Source organism: Prionailurus bengalensis, chromosome B1, assembly GCF_016509475.1.
Source record: "Prionailurus bengalensis isolate Pbe53 chromosome B1, Fcat_Pben_1.1_paternal_pri, whole genome shotgun sequence".
Lineage (NCBI taxonomy): Eukaryota > Metazoa > Chordata > Mammalia > Carnivora > Felidae > Prionailurus > Prionailurus bengalensis.
In genome coordinates, this window is record NC_057344.1 from 75777599 (window position 1) to 75790808 (window position 13210).

Sequence of the window (13210 nt, forward strand, 5' to 3'; positions counted from 1 at the left end):
GACATCTTCCAGCTGTCTTTGCATAAATAAGTCACCGTGTAATTAAGTTCTTGTCAATGAGATGTGAGCAAAAGTGGTATGTGCAACTTTCTGGCCTTGCTCTTAAAAGGATTGGCTGGTCAATCCGAAAAAGATGTGGCTGGTCAGCCAGCTTTGACTTTGGAGCATGAGAGTAACACCTAACACTATGGCGAACAACAAGAGAGAAGGACTCTGGGTCCCTACGTGACCATATGCAGCTAGGCCACTCACCTGCCGTGAACCAGCTTCTTTCCTTTGTTTGAGCTATTGTATTTTGAGTTTCTATTACATCAGCTTAGCTTGCATCCTGATACAGAATGTTTCAGAGAGAAAGAACATGATCTGATTTATATTTCAAAGAGATCAATCTAACTGCTATGTGGACAAAGTATTGGAAGGGGGGGAAGAAGGGTGGATTCAGTGAGACTAAAGGCCAGCCAAGAGGCCATCACAGCAATCCAAACAAAAGAGACAGAAAGTACAGATTATGGTAGCCACTCCACACACTGACAGAAGTGAATACATTTGGGATCAATTTGCAAAGTGGAACCAAAAAGATTTGGGGATGGATTGGATGGTTGGGAGGAAGGTTAAGAAAAGAACGATCAAGGTAACTCCTGGTTTAGAGTCCTTTAGCCATTTTCCCATCTCGATGAGATAGACATAGACAATAGAAGGTGGAAGGACTTGGAGCATCTCTGCCAAAGGAGCTACCCCTGAGATCGCCAACTTAGAAATGATCCATACTACAATTGTCAGCCTAATAAACTTCTGTGTAGACACGGGCATCATGCCCCACATGTCAGTTAAAAATACTTAAGATTGGGGCAGGTGGCTGGCTCAGGCGGTAAAGCATGTGACCCTTGATCTCAGGTCACATTTTGGTATAGGAATTACTTAAAAATAAAATCTTTAAAACAAAATTTTTTTTAATTCTTAAGATTAGGGCGACTGGATGGCTCAGTCAGTTGAGCATCTGACTTCTGATTTCAGCTCAGGTCATGATCTCGCAGTTTGTAGGACTGAGCCTCCCATCAGGCTCTGAGCTGGGTATAGAACCCTGCTTGAGATTCTCTCTCTTGCTCTGCCCCTCTCCCCCACTCATGTGCTATAAATAAATAAACAAATAAATAAATAAACAAACAAACAGAATAGTTAAGATTATTTTGATCGCATGCAACAAAAGCCAACTCTGACTAGTTTAAGACATCAAAATAACTTTTGGAAAGATTATGATATGGCTCACAGAAACCAAGTGTAGTCCTTTGATTTTTTATTTATTTTTTTCAATATATGAAATTTATTGTCAAATTGGTTTCCATACAACACCCAGTGCTCATCCCAAAAGGTGTCCTCCTCAATACCCATCACCCACCCTCCCCTCCCTCCCACCCCCATCAACCCTCAGTTTGTTCTCAGTTTTTAAGAGTCAGTTTTTAAGAGTCTCTTATGCTTTGGCTCTCTCCCACTCTAACCTCTTTTTTTTTTTTCCTTCCCCTCCCCCCATGGGTTTCTGTTAAGTTTCTCAGGATCCACCTAAGAGTGAAAACATATGGTATCTGTCTTTCTCTGTATGGCTTATTTCACTTAGCATCACACTCTCCAGTTCCATCCACGTTGCTACAAAGGGCCATATTTCGTTCTTTCTCATTGCCCTGTAGTACTCCATTGTGTATATAAACCACAATTTCTTTATCCATTCATGAGTTGATGGACATTTCGGCTCTTTCCATAATTTGGCTATTGTTGAGAGTGCTGCTATAAACATTGGGGCACAAGTGCCCCTATGCATCAGCACTCCTGTATCCCTTGGGTAAATTCCTAGCAGTGCTATTGCTGGGTCATAGGGTAGGTCTATTTTTAATTTTCTGAGGAACCTCCACACTGTTTTCCAGAGTGGCTGCACCAATTTGCATTCCCACCAACAGTGCAAGAGGGTTCCCGTTTCTCCACATCCTCTCAAGTGTAGTCCTTTTAAACAAACTAGAGCTACACTTGTGAGCATAGACAGCATAATGTTTAATCTTGGTGGATCACTACGTCGTACACCTGAACCTAATATAACATTGTATGTCAACTACACTCAAAAAGAAAACAAAACAAACGAACGAACAAACAAACAAACAAAAACCCCTGAGGACCCAACAGGAGCCAGAAAATGCTTTTAGCTCTATCCCCAAATAGACCACTTCTTCTGATTTCCTATATATGTGATGGAGGATGGTGTCTCCATGGCTTCTGAGTTTCTATTACTTCTAACAAATAGACTAAACCAATCTAGACACTCTAAGTCTCAATTCTAACCCCCTGGGAGTGAGAATTTAACTATTGCTGCTTGGGTCTAGGAGTCTGTCCAATCAACTCCAGTCAGGAGGACAGAATCAAATCATTTAAATATTGCTGCCTCCCCTCTACCCTGGGGAAAGGGCAGGTGACAGAGAAAGGGGTCTATGAGAGCTGGGCAGACAGCCCCCCAAAGTGCCTTTCTAACACGGTCTGTATTGAACACAAATTATCAATTTCCTGAAGACATAGCACTGTAGGGCCCAAAACCTCCTTCAGAAGTATCTACCTGTAATATAGAACCAAATCGAAGTCATCCTGAGCTTGGAAATATTTTTCTTATTATAAAAGACATTTTGTACAGAACACTCCACGGTTTTCCTTGAGGACCATTGGTGGGGCTCACAGTCCTCAGGACACTTACTTCTTATTCCTCACCTTTGTGCTGACCACAGTGTATGTAAAACTTTTCTTGGTTTCTTCTCCTTGAGAAGGGCAGTTGGTTATGGATTCCACCTCTCAGAATAAACCTCCGGGATGGCACAGCGTGTGTCCAGCTAGACTGGCGTGGATGTTTAATGCTGCAGATGACCGGCCTGAGTGTGACCTACAGCCCTAATCCAGCCCTGGGCAAATCAGAGGGCTGTGGATCTTAACATTTCTTTTCCTGGAAGCATCTGCCCTTCAAGCCATTGACCCCATCTTCCTCTTCCCCCTGCCAGTCTGAAACACTCATTCTTTATTCCTGTCCAGGGATCCCTCTCCCCACTTCTCTGAATAAAGTTGAAAATTGAGCTATAAGAGTGGCTCTTTATCTGTCAGAGAAAGATTAGCTAAGGATAGTTATGGGCCCCAGGCAAAGATAGGGATGCAATCTGCCTCTTAAAGGCTTGATTGGGAGGATTTGATTGTTATTATAAAGATGCACTTTCTTTTAAAAGTTTAGACCTAAACTTCTTTTAGTCACAAGAGGTGATGTGCTTTTTTTTCTTTCTTTTGTAACTTAAGAGGTTTTTTAGTTTTACGGCTGAAGCTTAACAGTGCAATAAGGGCTATGGGATGCGGGTGGGACCCTGGAGGAGAGCTTTATCTCTGTCCATACAGGACACTCAACGCTGGGAGCTTTGTGCCGCTTGATCATACACACAGTTCACAACCCTTCTACCACAGACAAGGCCACGGCAGGGGTCCAGGCATACTGTTTCCAAAGGGCATGACAATGAAAAAATGACCTTTAGATATTCTTGCTCTCTTGGATTCCTTTGACGTGTTTATTATGCAACTAATGAATATGATCAAATAGACATTATGTATAAAAAGTGCTCGAAAAGTGTAATCTCATTATTTTTATGGGCTTTACATTTTCATACCAGAGTTTCTGCTTATGATGGTCATAACCAGTTATCATCATCCCTCTGTCTTTTAACAACCATCACAGGCTTCTTTTTTTTTCCCCTCCACATTTTTTAATTGTGGTAAAATACACATAACATAAAATTTACCAGTCTCGCCATTTTAAAGTGTACAATTCAGTGGCATTAAAGACATTCACAGTGTTCCATAAACATCACCACCATTTCCAGAACTTTTCATCATCTCAAACAGAAACTCTGTACCTATTAAACAATGACTCCCTATTTCCGCCTCCCTGCTCCTAATAACCTCTGCTGGTTTTCTGTCTGTATGAATTTTCCTGGGCTAAGTACCTCATATGCATAGAGCCCTTATTTTTTTTTTTAATGTTTATGTATTTATTTTGAAAGAGATAGAGAGAGAGAGAGGGCATGCACACAAGCAGTGGAGGGACAGGAGAGAGAGAGAGAAAGAGAGAGAATCCTAAGCAGGTTCTGGGATGTCAGCATAGAGCCCTATGAGGGGCTCAATCTCAGGAACTGTGAGATCAGGACCTGAGCTGAAACCAAGAGTCAGACACTTAACTGACTGAGCCACCCAGGTGCCCTGAACCACTATTTTCAGTCTACTCTCCAGGCACCATGCCTCCCATTAGATCACAAAGCCAGTAAGCTGCAAAGCCAGGATTCAACTCAGGTTATCTGAATACCAGTTCCTGCTCTTAACCATTATGTGGTCCTCCCTGGACCACCAACTATCAAAGTCATATATCTGCCCACCACCTGGCAACACAGAATAGCTGTCTTCCAGATACTTGCCAAGGATTAATATCAATGCCTCTGTGTTGTCCAGTCTTTACACAAATCCCAAGTTGGGAGAAATGTTGTTTATGTCGGAGGTCCATGCACTTTACTGGGACGCAGTATAGTACAGCGAGTATGCGTCCAGGCCCTGGAACCAGGCTGCTTGAGTTCAGCGGCAGAGCGACCTTAGCCGAGTTACTTAGCTCTCATGACTAAGTTTCTATTTCTGTAAAATGGGCACGATGATGGCGATGATGCCAATCTCCCTAAGTAAAGATAAAATAAATGAAAGCATTCAGAATGCTAAGAAGAGTACTTAGTGCCTAGAAAATGTTGTATATGCGATAGCTCTTAGGATTATCACCCACTTCAATAGCTCAATGATTTTTACACCTTTTTGGTAATAGATTCCTTGATGACAGAGAGGTATCTCTGTATCAGTTAGGATGCTTGTCAAGCTGCCTTAAACTAGAAGAAAACATCTAACAAAATAGCTGCAATCTAGAGGTGAGCAGATTCCCGGCATGATGTGATCATCAATGAATGGTGTCATCAACAATCCACTTCTCTCTGTTGTCCTTCTGTCATCTTAGCATTGGGCTCATCCCGCGGCTGGCTCCGGGGGGTGGTTAGCTTCCGGTGATAACCAGAGCTTTGTGCTTCCTGTGCATATGTAGAAAGAGAGCCATAAATAAACTCATCTTTGTTATATTTAGGCCACTCGGCTCACACCCCCACACGTGGGTCACTGGCAGTTGCCAGAGGAGTGCCATGAAGAGCCCCTCTTGGGGCTGGCTGCCCATACAAAACCAATGTTCTCCAAAAGACAAAACTAACGGCAACAGCTTCAAATCTCCTTTTGCCAAAATCCAACACACAAACCTGGCAGACAAGGTCAGAAGTTTCATAGTCCCCAGATTTGGTTTGCGGTGGAAGATATTCTGAACGTTATCCATGGATGAAGCCAGACTTCCAAGAAGTTGTATAGACGAAACACATTGTTTCGACCCCTCTTAGAAACACTATTACCAAATTGCGCAGCAACATTATGCTATGGAGCTCCTCATTGTTCATAATAATGTTAGGGGAATGTGTGCTTCTCAGGAGCATCTCATTTGATTTTGGCTTATAGACAATGTGAAACACATATTTAACCATGTTTCCCTCTCCTCTTAGGCCTCCAGTCATCTTAGGTTTGAGGTTTAATTAAAGGAAAAGATAATATTAGTTTTTCCTATACTTTGTTTTATTGCTTTTCCATCAATAGTTTCCCTTCCTCCTAACTCAATTTTTTTGTATTATATGTAAATTTTTATCCATCTAATTTCTTCACAAAAGAAACAAGGCAATAAATAAATACATTAAAATAGCCCAAAATATGGAAAAAAAATTTATACTTCATGTCAACCCCAGCATTATTAATAGTTAATTTCAAAATGTGAGAAATACAGCTGTTAAGGGAATAATTTAATAAGTTATGGTATATTCATAAAATTAGATATACTGCAATTACAATTATGTTTATAAATAGTTTGTGAGGGGCACCTGGGTGGCTCAGTTGATTGAGCGTCCAACTCCTTGTTCCTGCTCAGGTCATGATCCCAGGGTTGTGGGATCAAGCCCCGCATTGGGCTCCATGCAGAGCATGGAGACTGCTTAAGATTGTCTCTCTCTTTCTCTCTCCTGCTCCCCCACATTCATGCACTCTCTCTCTCAATAAATAAATAAATAATAGTTTGTGATAAAATTATACAATTATTTGCTTTTAATATTAGCTTTAAAAAACAGCAAGCAAAATTGAGTATGGGTATTCAGTTTCTGACAAAACAGTAAACTAGACTAATATAGCCTCTTTCTACCACAAAAAATAGAAATGTAAGATTAAGTTTTTTAATTACTTTAAATATATAACTGAGATATTAAAATGAAAGGAAGAGAGGAAAGGAGGAAAGGACAAAGGGAAATCCCAGGTGACATAAATAAAACAGGGATTGAAAGCCAGAGGTGTGAGTTCTTGAAATAGTACCATGGAAGTTCAGGAGAACATCAGATCCAGATACTTCCTCCAACAGCTAAGAGCTGGGGCTTCTACATCCATGTTGGGACAGAAGATAGAGCTCTGAGATTAGACAAGGTGGGAGTAGAACTGAAATCTCTGCATAAAACCAGAATTCGTCCTCCATTAATGGTAAGAATAGAATCCATTGGCCCAGGAAAACAGTAAATGAAACTTGTCTCTTCCCAATCATGGGAAGCGAGGAGCCTCCAAAAGCTTCTCAAGCCTCTTACACACAGAGAAGCAATGTCGAAATGTATATTATGTATATGGTGGTAATCCTTGGCTGAAAAATTAATGAAAAATTAGTCTTAGAAAAATCACATGTAAAATCCAGCCTGTAAAGACACTATCACAGATTGCCACACAAAACAAAAACCAGTGAAGGTGTGTATACAGTCTAAGCAATCAAAACATATTCAAGAAGTAGAAGAATTTACATCCCAACCAGAAAAAAATTAGCACAGTCGTGGAGAAATTATAAGATCAATATGTTTTAGGGGCGCCTGGGTGGCGCAGTCGGTTAAGCGTCCGACTTCAACCAGGTCACGATCTCGCGGTCCGTGAGTTCGAGCCCCGCGTCGGGCTCTGCGCTGATGGCTTGGAGCCTGTTTCCGATCCTGTGTCTCCCTCTCTCTCTGCCCCTCCCCCGTTCATGCTCTGTCTCTCTCTGTCCCAAAAATAAATAAAAAACGTTGAAAAAAATTTAAAAAAAAAAAAAAAAAAAAAAAAAAAAAAAAAAGATCAATATGTTTTAAATTATCAGATAAAGAATACAGACTAAAAGAATTAAATACTCTAATATTAAAAATCTGGCCAGCAAAAGTGAGAACCCAATAAAACTTGAGATTAGAATCAGCTAAGAAGAGAATTAGTACGCTGAAAAACAAATAGAAGGAAGTTATTTTGAATGCAGCATGAAAAAATATATGAAAACTAATACAGAAATTTTAAGAATTTAAAAAATAGAAAAGACATATCTAAAAAAGCAACAACAAATAGACTGATGTCTCATTAGCAAAAATAGATACCAAATACAGTGCAATGACATCCTCAAATTATTCAGGAAATATAATTGTCAACAAAGAATTACATACCTAGAGAAACTATTGCTTAGAAGGAGGACAAAACAAAGCAAACAGAGACAAAGAGAGTTTATCACTCACATGCTCTTGTTGAAAGAACTACTGAAGAAAGTTATTTAGTTAGAAATAAAGTGAACTTAGAAAATAGAAGCAGAGGGGCACCTAGATGGTTCAGTCAGTTAAGCGTCTGACTTTGGCTCAGGTCACGATCTCAGAGTTCGTGGGTTTGAGCCCCTTGTCAGGCTCTGTGCTGACAGCTCAGAGCCTGGAGCCTGCTTCGGATTCCCTGTCTCCTTCTCTGTCTCTCTCTGTCTCTCTCTGCCTTTGTCTCTAGCTCTGTCTCTCTCTCTCTCTCTCTCTCTCTCTCAGAAATAAACATTAAAAAATTAAAAAAAAAAAAGAAAATGGGAGAACATATAAAACATTGTTGAGCTAATGATAATCTAAAGATAAATCTAAATAAGTATCATCTGTAGAAACTATAGAAAACAAAACAAAAAAATTATGCATAATGAAAATGACTAATTTTAAGGAGCTTAAAAACAAAACAAACCAAATGTTAGGTAATGACATGGATGATAGGTGACAGTCACCAGAATTAAAGCCCTCTAAATCCTTGTATTGTGCCAGGGAGAGTAGACATGTTGATTTAATGTTTGCTCTCTTAAATCAAGCACACAATCTACAAGTTCAAGTGTGACAACTAAAAGAATAGAAACAGACAATGTACTTCCAAATACATAAATATTCAAAACAAATATGAACGTTAAATTCACTCATTAAAACACAGAGATGATCAGATTGTTTTTAAATATGCTTTATCTTCCTACTGACTTTTTCCCCCATAATTATATAACCTTTATCTTTTCTTCAACAAAATTTTTTGCCTTTGTTCAGTACCTTAAGTCAACCATTCTTGATAGTTTACAATGTTCCCTAACAGCCTTTAGAAATTTCATAAATATATGTTAGTTTCTTCCAGAAAGGCCTTGATTTAGAAAAAAATGCCCATTTTAATATCTGAATAATATTAATATTCATTACCCTTTGATTTCTAGGCCTCTTCCAACAACATGACAGGCATTAATCCTCATGGACATGGGCACTATGTTTCAAAAGGAGGATATTTTTAATAGGTTTTTGGTAGATGCTCTTCATCAACTTAAGGAAACATAACTTGTACATTTTAGTTGGTGAACAGTTTTTATATAAATGATAGTAATTTTATAGCTTGGAAACTTTAGAAGCTTTATAAGACACTTTGTCCTTCATCCCAAGGTGTCTTCAGCATTGTTCTACAAGAAGTCTTATCTAAGAGTGAGATTTTTTAAAAAAGGAAATCAGAGATAAATGGATTAAAAAGGAGAAAATAGGGGCGCCTGGGTGGCGCAGTCGGTTAAGCGTCCGACTTCAGCCAGGTCACGATCTCGCGGTCCGTGAGTTCGAGCCCCGCGTCGGGCTCTGGGCTGATGGCTCAGAGCCTGGAACCTGCTTCCGATTCTGTGTCTCCCTCTCTCTCTCTGCCCCTCCCCCGTTCATGCTCTGTCTCTCTCTGTCCCAAAAAATAAATAAATGTTGAAAAAAAAAATTTGTTTTTAAATAAAAAGGAGAAAATATTATCATTATTCACAAACAATACAGTCTTTCTGAAAAAAATAAAAAATAAAACATGTGTTATGGTTTCTAAAAGCCATTAGGGAACATTCTAAAATGTCAGGATTGGCTTACTCCAGGGAGTAAAGTTTTTTTGGATGGCTTTAATTTTCATCTCTTTATCTGTTTTACAAATTTTCTACAATAAGCAGTAGTATTTTATAATCTGGGAGAAACATACTTTTTTTTTTGTAATAAAAGAAAGGCATTGGATCCATGCCCAAATAGCAACTACATGTTACCCCACCACTTCCTTAAGGAGGAATTCTGACTAGCCAGGGAGTTCTTGCCAGTCCAAACTGCTTTCTGCCTCATTCATTCCATCTTACTTTAATCTTCATCTGAAAATGATTTTTTCCCCATTCCTTAGTGGTATGTGCTTTAATCTTTCCTACTGTGCTTCCTATAAACTACATCCCTAAATTATGTGACGTACTTTGGTCGAAAAGAGCCAATAGTATAGTAATACCTCTCCCTAAAAATGCAGTACCTCACACTTGCACAGCCCTTGATAGATGGTGTGGCAGAGAAATAGTGAATAGAGCCTGCTTTGAATACACAGTGCAGGCAATTGCTGGCGTAGGAAGGGATCCCCATATCTGAAATTCCACCATTAAAATCTTTAAGTTATGCATTTCCCTCCTTTGTTTGCTTTTAAAGATTTAATTCTGCTGGAGGGGACTAAGACATTAAGTGGTTCTCCTGTTTAGAATCTCCCTCGTAAATGAAAGCGACTAGAGGAGGCAGACAAAAGGAAAAATACAATTTCTCAAAATCTGGACTAGGGCCACCCGATACTGAGTTCCCATCTCTTGTTGTGGCAAGGACGGCTCTCAGGAAGATCCGAGAGAAGATTGGCTCCCCAAAGCTGACTTGTCGCATGATAAGCTCATGTTACTTTCTCCTAAGAAAGGCTTTCTCAGATTATTCTGCCAGAGTCTATTCTGTAGAAGCTATTATGTTCCAATTTTTCAGAATTTGGACAAATCCTCCCAGTCTTACATTTATGTGCTTGGCTCATAAACGTGAGTGGGAAAACTCATCAGGAAGCCTCTTTTGCTGGATAGAAATTGCTAGGGTAGGGAAGTTTTCCTCATACCCCTCACCCTAGAGAAAGGGGACCACACGAAGTGCCGCCACAGGACCAGCCCAGTGTTCTCTGCTCAACGGACACTGCTGAAAGAGTCTGAGCTGTGCACAACGTGGCCCATTGATATGTTTCCAGCTCCAGCCTCTCCCTCAACCCCCTGCTGCTTGGTCCAACATGGTTACCTCCTGGACCTATTCCGGTTGTTAATTAGATTAATTAGATTAGGGAGTCACATCGATAGTCATAGAGAAGACTAGGAAACCCAGAAACTGAATAAAACCTGGGCATCTTAAGTGATCTAAATTTTGTTCAGGATCCACTAGAAATTTAAAATAACTGGGGATGTCACACAGCCATTTGATCAACAATCAAGCATCTCTCCATGTGTAAGGCCCCTGCTGGGCCTTGGGAATTGAGAGTGGATACAGCGTAACTTCTGCTCCATGACCTTAGGTGTCTAGAAGGTAGAGATATGACAAATAAGGCAAATAAGCATGAAACAAAGGAGCAAATGAAAAGTATCATAGGACAGTTCCAAACCAACTTTGTGGCTGAGCTCCAGGGATAGGTAGATGGGTTGGAATCCTGGATCCAATACCTCTAAGCTGTGTGACTGGGCAATAATGTAACAGCCACATGCTATTGAGCATGTTCTATATGCCAGGCATTGTACAAAGCACTCAAATACAAAACATGTATTATCTTATGTAATCTTTATAATAACCATAATAACCAATAAAAGGTGCTGTTGCCCAATTTTTAGAATAGGAAGCTGAAGTTTAGGAGCAAGGCTGAGGTAGAATTTGGGGTACATGGTGTTAATGAAGAATCAGCACCTAAGAAGGGAAAGGGAAGGAAGCAGAATTGGCAGAGGGAAAAGTTAAACTTTGATGAAGGCTGAACAAATCCGCAACCAGGAGATCTGGAGCCTGACTACTGTCTGACAGAATGCCCCACATTGGGCTGAAATGGCCAGGTATTATACACGCATCTCAGTCCCTAGATGCAGACTGCCCCAGGAAAGACATAACCTCCAGTAAGGCAGCTCTCTACAGCTGAGGGAGATTCTGAGGGAACCAACAGGTAGAAGCTATTTCTTGACTGCACTCCCACAGCTGTGCAATGAGACCTGAGTGGCATCTCTCTCTATCTGCCCCAAGTTCCTACCCCACCAAGCTGTTATAAGGATTAGAAATAACATATGTAAAGTGCTTGGCAGAGAGAAGTTGCTCAATACATCTTGGCTTTTGTTATTCAACACAGAACCTGGACAGGAGAAATGTTGTGGTAACTCCTAGAAGATATGATGCAAGGAAAATGTCGTCCACACTGACCGGGCTTTAACCCTGCTTGCCTACTTGCCTGTCCTTGGCCAGTTGATGCTGAGACTTGCCCCAGCTCCAAAGTGCAACACAGTGATTGAGTGATATGCCACTCACGGGGGCAGGGGGCCCGGTGAGAGAAGGAAGGCCTGGTTTGGGATGTAATCTCAGATGGGGTTAGTTTTGTAAGCATTTAGAAGTATTTTGTAGGGAGGGGGTTGGTGAAAAAGTGTCTTGGGTGGGTGGCAGGTCACTTGTTAGTCACCAGTAGGATGGTACACAGCGAGGAGGTGGATGCAGCAATTTTGGGAGCTTCATGGAAACTGAGCTCTGTAGGAGCCAAGGCGGAGTCTGTGGGGACATCATGGTCAGGTCAAGAGGAACAGTGCTGGAAATGGAATTGCCAAGCAAGCCCACGCTTTGCAATTACTCACAGTGAGATCTGTTCTTAAAATACAGAAGTGGCCATTGAGACAATGAGGAATGAGCCTTTGAAACACATGTCCCACATCAGTAGAGGGAAACCTGGCCGATTAATGTCATTGAACCTAATTACCTGATGTGTTTGACATTTGGAGACCATTGTTAATCTGGCCATTATTTTTAAGGAGGAAAAGGTGAAAGTCAGATATTTTCCTATTTTTGTCTTCTTTTGTTCACATTTCTAACGTTATAGTTTTGTAGGTGTTCCTCTCAGTTATTGGACCTTGCTCCCATCAGAAAACTTCTGACAAACTCTCAGAACAGGTGACCTATACACTCAGCTTCTACTTCTCCTTCCCTCACCTCTTTAACTCCTTATGATGTGGAGTCCCTTCCACCATCGCAATAGACATCATTCTCATTACAAGAACTAACAGGGGCCTTCAGCACAAACTCTCTGTTGTTTTCCAGATAGGCCCTCTGAAGCACCTGGTCTTTTGTGGCCATTCCCCGTGTGGAACATTCATCTGATTTTCTTACATCAAGGAAGAATAACAAATAAATTTTAAATTGAGTGCCCACTTCTACCAGCTGGTCATGGCTGCCTAGAGTGTTGTGTTGAGAAGACCATTCAAGTTATGTCTAGAACGCAATGATTGATTAACAGGCCTGTTACAGGCACGAAGAGGGGAGTAGTGGGGTGTATTGAATGCATTCACCTTCCTCTTCCACATGTCTTGTGATCCCACATTTCTTTTTGGTTTCTCCTTTTTCTGACTTTCAGGTACGTACTGACTTCTTCTTGACCCTTAATGTAGTCTATCTCCACTGCAGTTTTAGAGAGAGTCACTGAGAGGATTAAATGAAGTGATATACAAAAAGCCCTTAAATGTATCAGATTCAAAATCAATAGTTAGGAGTATTATCATCTTGGGGCGCCTGGGTGGCTCAGTTGGTTAAGCATCCAGCTTCGGCTCAGGTCATGATCTCGTGGTTTGTGGTTTCAAGCCCTGCATTGGGCTCTGTGCTGACAGCTTGGAGCCCGGAGCCTGCTTTGGATTCTGTGTCTCCCTCTCTGTCTGCCCCTCCCCCACTCATGCTCTGTCTCTCTCTCTCTCTCA